The sequence below is a fragment of the Equus caballus genome, chromosome 9, assembly GCF_041296265.1.
Source record: "Equus caballus isolate H_3958 breed thoroughbred chromosome 9, TB-T2T, whole genome shotgun sequence".
In the NCBI taxonomy this organism is placed as follows: domain Eukaryota; kingdom Metazoa; phylum Chordata; class Mammalia; order Perissodactyla; family Equidae; genus Equus; species Equus caballus.
The window spans coordinates 18898577-18914100 of record NC_091692.1 but is presented as its reverse complement, the minus strand read 5'-3'; the positions used below and the strand labels follow the sequence as shown (position 1 = coordinate 18914100).

Genomic DNA, 15524 nt, shown 5'->3' with positions numbered 1-15524 from the left:
AGTCAATTATGGTGAGTTTGGCTCATGTAGCAGCTTAACTAGAAAAGCTAGCTTTGAGAAAGGCTCTTCTCCTTTAATAATAAGTGCTTTGACTTGGTAGAGTGCCTTAGCTCCCCACTAAAATTGAACTGAGTGGACATTACAGCTTTTGGCACTTCTCTGGGACAAGAATTTATTTGGCACCATGAACAATATCCCAGATTCCTCATGTTCCATCACACCAAAACAGAACAACATCATCCGTTTATCCCAGTGTACAGAGCCAGATAAGGAAGATGCCTCAGGAATGATAATGGGTGTGTTGGTGGGGTGATTTAGTCTCCCTTCATAAAGCTTTCTTGATCTTTATGTGGTTCCATTATCTTTGAGCAATTAAACCCTTATGGGGAGAAGTACTGCAAAGAAAATTGCAATTATACACACATAGCTGCCTACACCTCTCTGCAAACCCTTTTTATTTCTTGTTCCCCAGGTAGCATGAGAGCTGTGCATGTGGAAAACAATTAGGACCAGAGAGATTCTTCCCACACAATCAGAGAGCAGGTCAGTAGTGTGTGATTCCCTGCCTGCAGCAGAGGCTGTAGGGGAATCAGCCACATGCCCAGCCTGGCAGGCAGGGTGTAATTGCACGTGCTTTCCCGGGGCCCTAATGCAACCCCCCAAAAAGCAGAGATTTGAAATGGGTTGGCATTTGGGAATCAGCCTCTTTGGTGTCTAAGTGCTGCTTTCTGCTTCCTGAGCAAGAGGAATCATGCAAATGGAAAGAGAAGACATTTCTCCAAGGTGGCCCTGACTTGTAATAGTGATAGCTTACATAGGGCTAAACAATAATCACTCACTCTTGACCAAATCCAGATACCTCCAAGGAAGCTCCAATGACAGGTCGGCATGCAGGTCTGTAGAGTCACACCCATTGTGGGCACACCGGGCCATTGAGCAGCAGCAATGACTCATTCTAAGAATCTGCCACGAGGGTCTAGCCAATGGGGGCTCATACCAGAGTAACATGCAGCACCATACACACACACACACACTCACATTGTTCTTGCCTCCCGAACTTGGAGCATCTCCTGCATGTGATGCTGCGGTACAAAGAAGTCTGGAAGTCTGGATAGGTGGGTGGGATGGCAACGATGTTTTATGTCCTCTTGCTCATTGGTCTTAGTTGTCACCTAAACTCTCAAGCTCAAAACTTATGTATCATAATCAAATGACAAAATTATCTAAAGCAATCACATACATCTTACTTTCCATTTCAATATATCATATAAATATGTTCTATTATATAGCTCAAAAGCATGTAATTGGCCCATAAAATCCTTAACGTTCCAGTTGTCCATCTTAGGAAACATCAATAAAAACAAACATAATATGCTGCATGAGATATCCTTTCCAATTCATATCCTGACCTAGACATTCAACCAAGCACATGAGCATGTCTAAATCCATCATTTGTGGCTATGCTGCAAGTTGACTTCAGATGAGCCATTACCAGGCCTTCCCTTGCTGACTTCCTAGACTGTCCCCTCACTTCCAAGCCACATCTCTTGGAGCTTCCATGCCCACTATCCAGCCAGTCCCCTCACTCTACTTCTCTACATGTCTGCCAAGGAGAGGGCTTGGCCCCCTCTCCTGACAAAATGAACCCAGTTATCACCAAATTACAACGTCCTTGATGCCAATTAAACTAGATAAATTGTTTCTAGGAAGCTTGAGGTAAAGTTATCAGACAGTTGCCAATGTCTATGCTTCACTTAGAGGCAGCAACACACAGGCTGATTGAACCACTTTCTGAAAGGTGGCCTGGTCATTTGAAAACTTGACTAATGAGAATTTGATTCAGGCAAGGCTGGACAAGGGAAGTGGCATAGTTGATACAAGAGCAGCAAGACTCCCCTTTACATAGAGGAGAGTGGGGGACCATAGAGGGGCTTACAGTGAGTGGGTCTTTGGAAAGTTTCAGGAGTGTAGCACCTTAGAGTTCTGTTTTAAGGCCCTATGTCTTATTCAAGTGTATTTGATTAACTCATTTTGATATAAACTTATATCTTCTTTGCTTTAGATTAAAATATTCTGCACAGCAATATTCGTCTTAGCATTGCTTATTATAGTGAAAAATTGGAAGTCTACGTGTGAGAGACAGCTAAATAAAATAAAGTGACTCCATTCAATGGGATATTATGACATAATAAGGAGTCTGAAGAGAATGTTATACCATGGAAAATGTTTAAGATGTAATGCTAAGTCAAAAGGCAAAGGGAACCAAAGTGTGCATAATATGTTATTTCACATTTTTAAATAAAACTTACGCAAAGAAAAATATAGTCTAGGAGACAGTTCACCAAAATATAAATGGTGGAGATGTTTAGGTGGTGGGATTATGGACTTTTTTTCCTCTTCTTTCTATATACTTATGTTTTCTAAATTTAATCAACATGTACAATTTTTAATGATTATATTTTATAATAATTACTTTTTTGAAAATATAAGTAAACTGTCTCAGAGGCCACACTATAACAGTCACAAGGGATCAGAAGATACAGGTAAGAGAATCACTACATGAATCTGTTCATCTGATGGAAGATGAGGGAAAGCTGAAGTGACTTTAGAAGCTACTAGGGCAGCTGTGCTCTGGAAAAAAATCATGCGACTTATGCTGTAGACATGACCCTACACTTCTTTCTCTCTTCTGCTTTACCACAGGGAAACAAAGGATCAAACAATGATTTTCTTCTGAGAACTAAAAGCAGGACACTGAAAGCCTGCCTTCACTTGGTGCATTTTTAAATGACTCTTCTGCTACTTAAAAGGTTTTAGCCTACTTCCTGCTCTGAAACTCTCAGGAACTAGAGCCAGACCCTACGTACCACATATATCCTGAAAGAACTGCAATTCCAGAAGAGGTTTTCAATCCATTAGAACACTGCATCCTGCAGACTATCATCTCTCTGTAGACAAAGATCAACTTTGTCTTATTCATTATTGCAGACTCAGTGCCTAGCACAGTGCTTGATACCAAAGGATGCCTCAAAGCATATTTGTTGAATGAATGTTTTTAAAATATTTTCTTAGAGTCAGGATTAGCCTAAGCAGAAACTGAAGTGAGTTCAGGGCTGGCGAAAATTACATTTTATCATAGTTAGGTATTAAGTTTTTAAATTTGCTATGACTATATGTTATTTAGACAAATAACTTTACTGTTTTAACTAGTTTTAAAAATGGCCAAATTAACACATGGTATTACCTTGAACACGGTTATTCACATGTAGGAGAAAGAAGCTGAATCCAGACAGTACCATCTACCTAGTGCAAGTGATGTGGATCAAAGATAGACTGCAAAGGAGGGAATCAACAGCTCTGGAACACCACCCTTGCAAACCTGAACCTATGACGTGGCGGCAATTGTTCCATGAGGAGTTGATCCCAACCACTCCCAGGAATTGTCCTGTAGGACAGTCATTTGGTAGCAGGGCTGGGAGGAAAACAGGAGCAGCCATGTTGAAACCTCACAGCCAGTGACTGGACTAGGAGAACCGGCACCAGAGGAGTCTCCCATGATGCCATGTTCTGAGGCACTTCAGACTGGCGCCACCAGGAGGCCCAATTCAATCAAAGTTGCTTTTGTGCTACTCTTCCTGTCATTAGTTTACAACATGTCACTGGTCCTTGTGCTACACAGACAGGTAAATTCAAATATTTCACTGGCTCTTTCCTATCCTGTCAGCTCTTCAGCTCTCTGCCATCTCCCCAGTGAAGAGCTCTGTAGATTCTCCAGAATGAACAGGAAATAATAATTGTAAAAATGTTTTAAATAAGTAAAGTCCTGGCAGGTTTCATGTGCTCTCCCCCTCAGTATCAGATTCTCTCATTAACCTTCACAGGGTCAAAACTGGGAAATAAAACTTAGAAAACCTTCTAAGGAAATGAGATTATTTTTAGCAGAAAGAGCCACATAACAATGTCTTTCAAGTGTAGGAATGGCTTTCACACAGTGAAGAGCTACTTTTCATCTCCTCTAAACAAAGAACAAGAAGAGCCCAGTTTTAGTTGAAACTTGAGGAATTTAACTTCGATAATATTACTTTTGGTTCTCTGATATTCCTTCCGTGGAATTTTTTTTTTTAAGTAGGGTAGATTCTCATCTTTCTGAAATGCTTTTAAACAATTCAGCCTGAATGCAGAAGATGGAGCAAATGGTCTTTTAAAGACTCCTCATCTTCAAGATGTTGGACATGCAGGAGCTTCAAGAGGAAACTGTATTTTGTCATTTGATGGCCAATTCCATTCTACCAAACATTTCTAAAACACCAGATACAAATTTTCATACAGATGATGACCTAACAGCTTTCTCCTTCATTTAAACCTACTGGTTGATTTCCTCTCCTAGTTATTGAGAACTGTCCACCCTTCCTCCAATTGTTCTGACATGTTTCCTCAGACACTTTCATCCTATCCAAGTCCCTGTGAACTCACACTATGTCCTCTGCAATAAAGAGGGGCCTTTCCCCTTAAATCATACAATCTTCTAAAAAAGGAGATTATTAACCATTGTGTCTTAGTTAAATTTCAACATGGGAAATTAGGTTTTGCCTTCCTACAATTTCCTCGTCATTTTAATTAGAAATACTATTTAATATCCCACTCAAAACGAAACTTGTTGCAGAGAGGGTTGCCTCAAAGGGGCCTGCCTTTTCTAGCACAGAGGAGGCGACATTTCAGAGATGTATGACTAATACTCCTGGGGCAGGAGCTGAGTACATTGGGATCCTTTGAGAGTAAAGGTACCTCCAAAGGATAAAATTGATTTTTATTTTATGCCTGCGGTAGACAATTCCATAAGACAGATTTTTCCCTCCAGCATTTTGCAGCATCTTCTAAAATTCAGAATCAAGGCAAGAGCTGCTTGGTAACATTGTGTGGATGACGCATTATACGGAGCTGACTCTGTGACATCATGCTGTCTTGTTCTCAGTTAGAGCAACCCCATGTGCCTGCCCTGTACTCCCCAGCCCTGTGAGTCACTGCATGATATATTATCCAGGAAATGCACAACGATGCTTTTCTAAAAACTCACGATTACAAAATTGAGGCTTCCGGCCTGGGAATGTAGAGTGAAAAAAGTAAACTCTCAAAAGGAGTGGGTTCTCATTTCTGTTTTTCTTCTCATTATTAAGTATAGGATCCTACAAGGGATTATAGTCTTTAAGCATTGCAAGTGATTATTGTTTTTTGCCATTTTATTGCCTCAAAACTGAAGTTTATTTTCCACCAACAAGAACTTTCCATTATGAATAGCTATGTCACTCCACATCCTAAGAACCTTTTATCATCAAAAATGGCTAAATATCTATGCATTCATTATGAATGCTGAATACAATTGGCTAAATAAGCTCCACTCATGCCTGAAGAATCCTATAATACAAAACAATTTGATACATACAAACTTGTAGTGGATTTGAATGATGATAAAATAAATAAAATATTGAGGATAATCTACTAAAGAGAAAACAAAAATTTGGCTTTATCCAAATACTTCTAATCTGAGAAAAGAAAATCGTGCTGGACCCCAAATAGTGGGAACTCAAAGTTGAAAATCTTTTCTTCTGTCTCCACCTTCCAAATTTCAGTAAATAAAAGAATTAGTGAACAAAAGAGTCAGTGAACAAAAATTGAGAGAACGATAGAAACAGCAGAGATTAATCAAGCCAAGATGTTAACAAGGATGGAATCTCTTTCTGGCAAGGCTGACCTTTCCAAACCAGTACATAGTATTTCTCACTCCTGGAGCTTAAGACTCTAGGACAGCTAGACAAATTAGCCAGAGTGCAGACCCCCAGGGTTGAAAAGCAATCAGGCAGAGAGTACACATTAAATACCCTCCCTTGCCTCAAAAACACCATCCTTCTCCTATTGGAAATGTACCGTTAGCGGCAGGGCAGCATTGCTTGGGGTTTGAATGGTATAGGCTTGATTTGGATCATCCCCATGAAGGCGACACTGTGGGTTCCACAGAGAAGAAATCACTCTGGGTAATCACTTTAACAGGCAAAGAAACCTCTGGAACCACTATTGGATTTGGAGGTCAGCCAACCAGGCAGAACCTGAAGGAGCCTCTGGACCCAGACACTCTAATACACCCCCCGAGGAATTTTAGTTCTTTCTGTCCCACACTCCACTTGTTTAACAGCATGGAACAATGAGGGTCACTCAAGTCCTCTTCAGTGAGTCCGAGGCTGAGAACTCAGTGGGGCTTCCAGGAATACTTCATGTTACAGGTACATACATGCCTGACAACACATTCCCTTTGGTTTCACAGTTATAACATGGGCTGTAGAGGTGGGGCAGGAAACTGAGAGTTAACTTTACCTTTTTCCCAACGATTACTCTGGGCCAGCCATGGGAAATCCCATTAGAGGCTCCAAATGGGTTCAAAGTCAATGTCCTGGAGGAAATAACTATTACAGCTATAAAAAAATGTTGTCAAAATTTGGAAGTTATAATGATGCTCATCCAAGGACCTAGAAATAATGGTCATAGCATGGCTTAAAATCAATGTACAAGAGTAAAAGATACACAAAGTCATCTTTGCCTAAGACAAGATGGCTGCCAAACTGGCAGGTTCGACCATAGCTTCATTGAAAGTAACTGCTATTTTAAAAAAGACCAACTCAATCAGAAGAAAGATTTGTCACTTTTGGAAGCTTTTATGGCTACCAGCTACTGATGTTATAAAAAATAACTTAATAGTTGCATAGATAGAAACTGCCAAACTGTTTTCCAAAGAGGCTGTGCCATTTTACAGTCTCACCAGTAATGTATCAGTGATCCAGTTTCTCTGCATCCTTGTCAGCATTTGGTATTATCATTTTTTTTAGCCATTCTGATAGATGGGTAGTGATATCTCATTGTAGTTTTAATTTACATTTCCCCAATGGGTAATGATATTGAACATCTTTTCATGTACTCCTTTGCCATATATATATCCTCTTTAGTGAAATGTCTCTTCATATCTTTTGATCATTTGGTAATTTAGTATTTGTTCTTTTACTGTTGAATTTTGAGAGTTCTTCATATATGCTAGATACTAGTCCTTTGCCAGAAATGTGGTTTGCAAATATGTTCTCCTGGTGGGTAGCTTTTCTTTTATCCTCTTAACAGGGTCTTTCACAGAGCAAAAGTTTTCAATTTTGATCAAGTAAAATTTATCAATTTTCCTTTTATGAATTGTGCTTTTGGTGTCCAGCCTATGAACTGTTTGTCTAGCCCTAGATCCCAAACTGAATTTTCTCCTACATTTTTTTCTAAAAGCTTTATAGTTTTGCATTTTACATTTAAGTCCATGATCCATTTTGAGTTAAATTTTGTATCAGGAATGAAGTTTAGGCAAGATTGTCGGTGTCGCAATCCAATGTACGCATCAGGATAGATGTGGAGAGGGCTGATGGCCACTCAGAGTTTATTATAACCAGCGTTTCAATATATACATAGCTTACATCTGTTAAACATACAGAGGTGTTCTGGATGAAGTAATTAGCGAATGCCAAGAATTCTTAGTGATTTCTCAAGGAGCCCTCCTTCAGCCTCCGTTTTGATATTATCATATTATTGCTGTGCTTGTATATTTTTATCTCGGAGCAGGCAAGGTCTCCTAGGCAATGGCCCCTCCTGCTCCCAATATCGATATCGTGTCCCCATCTGTGCCCCCAGGTGACCGCACCTGTCTTAGGTTGCCTCCCCCTGGAGGTCTTACTCCTCATTGGCTGACCGGCCTTCTCACCTCTGGGTCACAGTTTGTTGGTAAGCCTTTTCCAGTGATTATTAACCCTTCCTGCGTCAGGGGCAGCTACAAAGATTCATTTTATTGCCTCTGGATGTTTAACTGCTCCAAGACCATTTGTTATAAAGGCTATCCTTCCTGTATTGAATTATTTTCATACGTTGGTCAAAATCAGTTGGGAATACTTGTACAGGCCTATTTCTGAGTTCCCTACTGTATTCCGTTGATCTAAGTGTCTACCCCTCCATGAATACCAAATAATCTTGATTACTGTTGCTTTATAATTAGCCTTGAAATTGTATAGAGTGATTCCTCCACTTTGTTCTTTTGTTTCAAAATTAACTACTTTAATTCCTTTGCCTTTCCATATAAATTTTAGAATAATTTTATCTATAAAAATCTTGCTAGAATTTTGATAGGAATTGCATTAAATACGCACATTCCATTTAGAGAGAATTGACATCTTTACTCTGCTGAATTCCAAACCATGAACATAATATGTCTATTTATTTAGAGCTTTGATTTTTTATCATTATTTTGTAGTTTGTAGAATACAAGTCTTATTTATGCTTTGTTAGATTTACATCTATTTCTTTTTTATTTGAGTAATTGTAAATGGCATTGTACTTTTAATTCCAGAGTGCACATTCATTACTAGTATATATAAAAACAATTTTTGTGCTGGATTCACTTAATTGCTCTAAGAGTTTGGGATTCTTTTGTTTGTTTTAGGGGCAGGGTTTTTTTTGGTAGATTCCTTGGAATTTTCTACATAGACAATCATGTCATCTGTATATAGAGACAGACATATTTGTTCATTTCCAATATGTATGCCTTTTATTTCCTTTTCTTGCTCTATTGCACTTGCTAGAATTTACAGTACTATGCTAAATACCAGTGGTGAGAACTGACATCCTTGCCTTGTTCTCACTTTTAGGGGAAAAGCATGCAGTTGTTTACCATTAAGTTTGATGTTAGCTTTAGGATTTTTATAGATTCACTTTACCAAATTGAGGGAATTCTCCACTATTCCTATTTTTCTGAGAGGTTTTTTAATCTAAATCTTGAATTTTTTTCAAAACAAATTTTGCATCTATTGATATGATCATGTAATTTTTCTTCTTTAGCCTGTTAATATGGTAGACTAAACTGCATGATTTCCAAACGTGGAACCAGACTTGCATGCCTGGAATAAACCCCATTTGGTCACGGTGTACAATACTTTTCAGAGAATGCCAAATTCTATTTGCCAATATTTTGTTAAGATTTTTGTGTCTATATTCATAGTGGATATTGGCCCACTGTTTTCTTGTTTTCTTTTTTGTACTGTCTTTGTCTGGTTTTAGTATTAGAGCAATATTGGTTTCATGAAATGAACTGGAAGTGTTTCCTTCTCTTCTATTTTGAAGAGATTGTGTAGAATTGGTGTTAGTTCTTCTTTAAACATTTGCTGGTATTCTCTGGTGAAAATTTCTGGGTCTGGAGATTTATTTTATGAGGTTTTAAACTACGAATTCAAATTCTTTAATAGTTACAGGGATATTCAAACTGTCAAAATCCATACTGGGTGAGCTGTGGTAGTTTGTGTTTTGCAAGGAATTGGTCCATTTCATATAAATTGTCTAATTTATGTATGTGGAGTTGTTGATAATATTCTCTTATTATTCTTTTGCTATCTGTAGGGTCTTTAGTGATAACCCCTGCTTCATTCCTGATATTGGTAATTTGCATCTACTCTGTTTTTTCTTCATCGCTCTTGCTATACACTTGTCAATTTTGTTGATCTTTTCAAAGAACCAGCTTTTTCCAATGGTTGTCTCTACTTTTGTTTTTAATTTTATTGATCTCTGCTCTTATCTTTATTATTTCCTCCCTTCTGCTTGCTTTGGATTTATTTTGCTCTTCTTTTTCTAGGTTCTTGAAGTGAGAGCTTAGATTATAGATTTGAGAGTTTTCCTCTTTTGTAAAGAAAGCATTTAATCCTATAAATTTCCCTTTCAGCACTGCTTTAGCTGTGTCCCACAAATTTTGATATGTTGTATATTCATTTTCATTCAGTTCGTTTTCTTTTTACTTTAATATAATCTTTGACCCATGGATTTTTTAGAAGTCTATTGTTTAGTTTCCAAGTGCTTAGAGATTTTGCTGTTATCTTTCTGTTAGCAATTTCTAGATTAATTCCATTGTAGTGAGAGAACACATACTACATGACTTCTATTTTCTTAAATCTCTTGAGGTTTGTTTTATGGCCTAAGATATGCTCTATTTTGGTATACGTTCCATGGGTACTTGAAAAGAATGTGTATACTCCTGTGATTTGGTGAAGCTTTCTATAAATGTCAATTAGGTCTTGTTGCCTGATGATGTTGTTGGGTTCTTCTATACCCTTGCTAATTTTTGTTTAGTTGTTCTCTTGATGTTGATAGAAGAGTATTGAAATCTTACTGTGAATTTGTCTATTTCTCCTTTCACTTCTATCAGTTTTTGCTTCACATATTTTGCAGCTCTATTGTTTGGTGCACAGACCTTTAGAATTACTATCTACTTTTGTCATTATATGATGTCCCTTTATGACTCTAATTTTCTTTGCTCTAAAATCTAATTTATAAATATTAATACACTCATTCATAATTTATTTTGATTAACAGTTGCATAATATATATTTTACCAGCCCTTTACTTTCAACTTTTCTATATTGCTATATTTGAAGTGAGTTTCTTAGAGACAGCATATAGTCAGGACATGTTTTTTAATACACTCAGCCAATCTCTGTCTTTTAGTTGGTATATTACAACCATTCTCATTTAATGTAATTATCAATATGTTATTGCTTAAGCCTGACATTTTATTTTTTGTTTTTTGTTTTTTCTCTCAGTTTTCCATTTCTGTTTTCTTTTTCCTGTCTTCGTATGGGTTACTTAAGTATTTTTTAGAATTCCATTTATATTTATCCATATTATTTTTGAAGGTACCTCTTCATATAGCTTTTTAGTGGTTTCTCTAGGTATTACATTACATAGAGAGATGACTTATACCTCTGCTGACCCCATAGGGAGCAGGGAGGTGCTCTCATTACCACTGGGCAGTGTTGAAAGTCCTAACTCCGCTACATCTCCTCTGACACCACTCCAGCAAAGGGGTTTACTCACTACAGCGTGGAGAGGGTGGGAGTCTTCTCTGGTGTGGGTGAAGGTAGGGCCTTGGTTTTTCTGTGGTGGTTGGCTGGAGTAGAGCAGTTACCATCTAAAAGTTTTCTCTCTTCCTAAGCTGCCCTTTTCCTGACCCATTGACTAGAGAGAGTAGACTTGTGTTGGGGCTTTTTTTGTCTGTGCTTGTTGGTGTTTCCAGGTTACTGGCTTATCAAGCTCCAAGTCTGGGATTTATGAGACAAAAGAAAACCTGGGGAATTTACCGTTACATTGTTGCTTGGGTCCTGAGGTTCCTAGCTGGTCTGCCTTCTTTTCATCTTTCTGAATCTTCTTATGTTTGTTTTAAACATACTGCCCAAGGTTTGGGGTTGTACTTAGCAGAAGAAACAGGGGGGAAAGTATGTCTACTCCATCTTCCCAGAAACAGAAGCTTCTTCCTTAGCTATTTAACAAATAATATTTAAAAGAATAAAAAGACTATTGGCATAGACATTTAAAGAAGACAAAGCACCAGCTAGCCATTATATTGTCAGCTAAATATATACTACTTATCATAAAATTTAATTGAGCCTATATTTATTCTGATTCTTATCATCAGAAAATTGGGTTTCTCTTTAAGGAAAAGAGGAGTTTTCTTGTAATGTTGAATGATTTGTTTTAATAATTCAAAAGACTGTTCAATTGTAATCTTGATATCATAAATGTTATATGAACGTACATTTCTATCAGCTTGTTAATAAGTGCTTGTATTTGTGGAAAGTTATATATAAAGCAGTTCTCAGATAAAATTCTGCCACAAACACAAGCATTTATTAGCAGATAGCACAAAAGCAACCTGCTTTCTTAGCTAGATGAAGTCCAGGCTCTGTCTTCTTAAGTTCTCTAAATACAGTTTGCATAAAAAATATATATTCAAGTAAACATGAATTCTACAGGCAAAATTAAGTTAAGCCTCAAGTGATCAGAATCTTCTAAATTCTAGGAACACAAGATCGTATTATATTGAAGCCTCAGGCACCAAATCCACATATGAAGGGAGATGGGCTTCCTAGATTCTAATACCCTTTCACGCAGAATGGGAGAGTATCTTGAAGATGTTTTGATCAAACCATTTATCTTAAACACCAATAACTTCAGGGATGAAAAAAAAACAATTTCCAATAGCCAGTGTACAAAATAGCAAACCATTAATTTCACCAATGAGAATTCATTTGTAACATTAACAAAATGTCTAGTCCCATTTTGATCGGTGATAAAGATGGCTGGAAAGGTTGAGGAGCTGTCTATAAAGTGTATCACTTGGTTAAATATCAACTAACCATCCCAGAAACATACATGCTACCTAAGTTAAATGACTGCCCAAATTTGAGTAGAATCCAAGCAATTCATACACATGCACTTACATCACAGTGTCTGTAGTGAAGTATTTAAAACATAAAATTATTGACCACATAATGCACACATTGTTAAATGTTAGCCTTCCTATTTTCAACAACCCACTTGGAAGGAACAGCATATTCACACATCAGTGTAGGATGACCCTTCCATACCAAAGATGTGAAGCACATTACTATTATATTTTTCTGCTATTGCAAAAACTAAGTAACTATTTCTGTCCCTTTTCTCATTTTTCATGAAAACATCCAGTAGCATCACCCTGCCCATCACAGAGAATGCTGATTCACTCTGAGGCATAAAGGACAGGAGGAAGGAAAGCTGGAAGGCAGAAGTAGCGGACAAAGCATTTTACGCTTTACCTCAGGACTCAAGTAACAACTTAATGGTAAATTCTCTGGGTTTTCTTTTGTCTCACAAATCCCAGACTTGGAGCTTGATAAGACAGTAACCTGGAAACACCAACAAGCACAGACGAAAAAGCCCCAAAGCAACCCTGCTCTCTCTAGCCAAAGGACCAGGAAAGGGGCAGCTTAGGAAGACAGAAAACTTTTAGATAATAACTGCTCTACTCCAGCCAACACTGGTAACCACCCTGTGTTCTAGAGTCACCTGTTGTAAGCTTCTGAAAGTCATTGCTTTTCTGAAGTTTATCTTAGGGTAGAGTAAACAAAGCATTCTATAGAAAGGTAGTTTTCAGACTTTTTTAAACTTCTATTCGGGCAGAACAGTGGGAGGGGTTGATTAAAGCCCACCCAACTGCCTAGTACTACCCAGCCCCCACCCCAGGAGAGTGGTTCTCAAAATGTGGACCCCATCCCAGACTTACTGAATCAGAATCTCTACAATTAAGAACCAAAACGAGGGCTGGCCCCCTGGCCTAGTGGTTAGGTTTGTGCGCTCCACTTTGGCAGCCCAGGGTTTCACCAGTTTGGATCCTGGGTGTGGACGTGGCACCACTCATCAGGCCATGCTGGGGTGGCATCCCACATAGTACAACCAGAGGCACTCACAACTAGAATATACAACTATGTACTGGTGGGTTTTGGGGAGAAGAAAAAAAAGAAGATTGGCAACAGTTGTTGGCTCAGGTGCCAATCTTTAAAAAAAAAAAAAAAGAACCAAAATAGCATATTTAACAACCTCCCAGGTAACTTGGGAGATCCCGGCCTTCATGCCCTGTAGAACATAGTTTGAAAACCACCGTGTTACAAAGTTAGTTTAATAGTCAACATAGAGAGAAAATCAGATCTCTTTGGGGAATGGAACAACCGAAAGCTCCCGTCACAGTGAACAATCAAAGGGCAAGCCACCACAGGCAGTCCCGGGGTCCAGAGCAGGGGTGTCCATGTGCACTCAAGTCAAACCCAGGCCTGGGTGACTTCCTGTCAGTTTTGTTTCATTGGGTTATGAGGTGAATAATAACATAGAAAAGGTAAGAGGTTTTTCCTTTCAAATTCCTTTCTTTACGGAATAACTTTTTTAAAAAAAAATAGTAACATTGAAACATCTTATTATGGAAACACGACATTTGAAGAGAAATCTATTAGTCACAGAATGTCATGAATAAAAGGTGTTCTTTCTGAAGTTGGCACCAATGATTTCATTGATCAGTACCATCAGCTAACATCAATCACAGAGGGAACATGGGTAGCATTCCAATCAGAGCACAAAGAGGAGGGGGTTGGGGGAAGTGTGCTGTGTCAAGTCAAATACATGTAGAGTACACCCATGCTCTCAAAAACACGACAGTGTGCTTGACGAGCCCGCCCAGGCTAAACCATGGCAAGCAAGCAATGTCAATGCTCAATTGCTTTTATGTGAACTCTTCATGTTTTCAGTGTTTTCCATCTCCTCACACTGCTTTTCCTGTACTAAGATTTTCACAATTTGGCATGTACAAACATAGCGATATTTGACCAGACTTTTAATATCCTAAAAAAACCAGAATGTCCAAGACAGAAAGAAAGAAATTTAAAAATATATATTTCCAACGAATATTTAGTGGCAGCGGGGGAAGTTCTCAATATAACGTTAAGGTTTTTTTTAAAAAGCAGAGATATGGAACTATATTACAGTATAATGAGTTTTACTCCAGTTTTGTAAACATATGAGTACATATGCTTGAGATATATTGAAAAGAAGACTAGAGCAAAACATACCTAAAATGTTAACAGTTAACTCTGGCTGTTGAGTGTATTATTTTCTACTTTATACATTTTTTTGTTTCCAAATTGTCTACAATAAATGTGTATTCATTTTATAATTAGAAAAAAAATGTATTTTCTAAGAGACAAAGCTTCCATTACCTTGAAATAATTCCAGGATCTTTTTCTATTTATTCATGCCTGATTCATGTCCTTCTTAACAACAAAACCACCCCAACTCATTGGAAAATACCCTTCAAGCACAAAGACATTGACCCCAAATTTGAACAAGATTATTGAAGCTTTAAAGTTCTATGATTCTAGACATCTCTAGATGCCATATATTGGCACATTTATTTTGTACATAAAGAAGATACAGGATAATAAGGACTTTTACCAGAACCTGGTGTGTCTACCATTTTGCCATTCACATTCTTTTATACTAACTTTAGGCTTTATAAAGGAATATCTCAAATACTAACAACTGAGACTTCATCTGCGGGAGAGACGTAGCTCAAGGCTATAAATCATACATATATTCTATTCCTAATTAGGGAGGAATATTGTCATTTGTCATTGCAAACAACATAACAGACAGCTGCTTCTGCAATGCCAGCTCTTGCATCAGCCAGAATGTCGCTCAGGAAATACAAAGATAAGACAAAGTTATATATACTGTTACCCACAGGGCTAAGGACAGTCATCAAAGATTCATGTACAAGACAAAAAAACCTGCTACATAAAATCTTTATTCTCAAGTTATCCCAGTGGCATATATAGCAAAAAGGGGGTTGGGGATTCAGGAGGAAAATGGAAAGCAGATTCAGACTCCAAATTTGATATATAGGAGAGATTAGGGGGTAGAAATCTCATTGGTACGGAAGTGCAGTGAGCCAGGCTGGCTTACCACAGGCAGAGGAGACCCTAGGTACTGGAGAAATTTGGTTCCCAGGATGCTGGGGGATAGCAGCTTCCTTTATATTCCCCGGGGAAACCACTGATCCCCTCTACTGGGGCACCCTGGGTTTTGTTCATCTCCTGCTCTGTAGTACTCTT

The 15524-nt window shown here is 38.1% G+C and overlaps 1 protein-coding gene and 1 long non-coding RNA gene across 5 annotated transcripts in view; one reads left to right on the top strand and one right to left on the bottom strand.

Annotated features, from left to right (window-relative positions):
- Positions 1 to 15524, bottom strand: part of CRH (corticotropin releasing hormone) — a 201015-nt gene that overhangs the window by 74252 nt on the left and 111239 nt on the right. The gene's annotated exons all lie outside the window — the stretch shown is intronic.
- The window catches only part of LOC111774934 (uncharacterized), a 45115-nt gene that overhangs the window by 170 nt on the left and 29421 nt on the right, over positions 1 to 15524 (top strand). Inside the window, exons 2-3 of the long non-coding RNA XR_011421566.1 lie at positions 473 to 543; positions 12574 to 12709. This is a non-coding gene — a long non-coding RNA (uncharacterized lncRNA). The remainder of the gene's footprint in view (positions 1 to 472; positions 544 to 12573; positions 12710 to 15524) is intronic.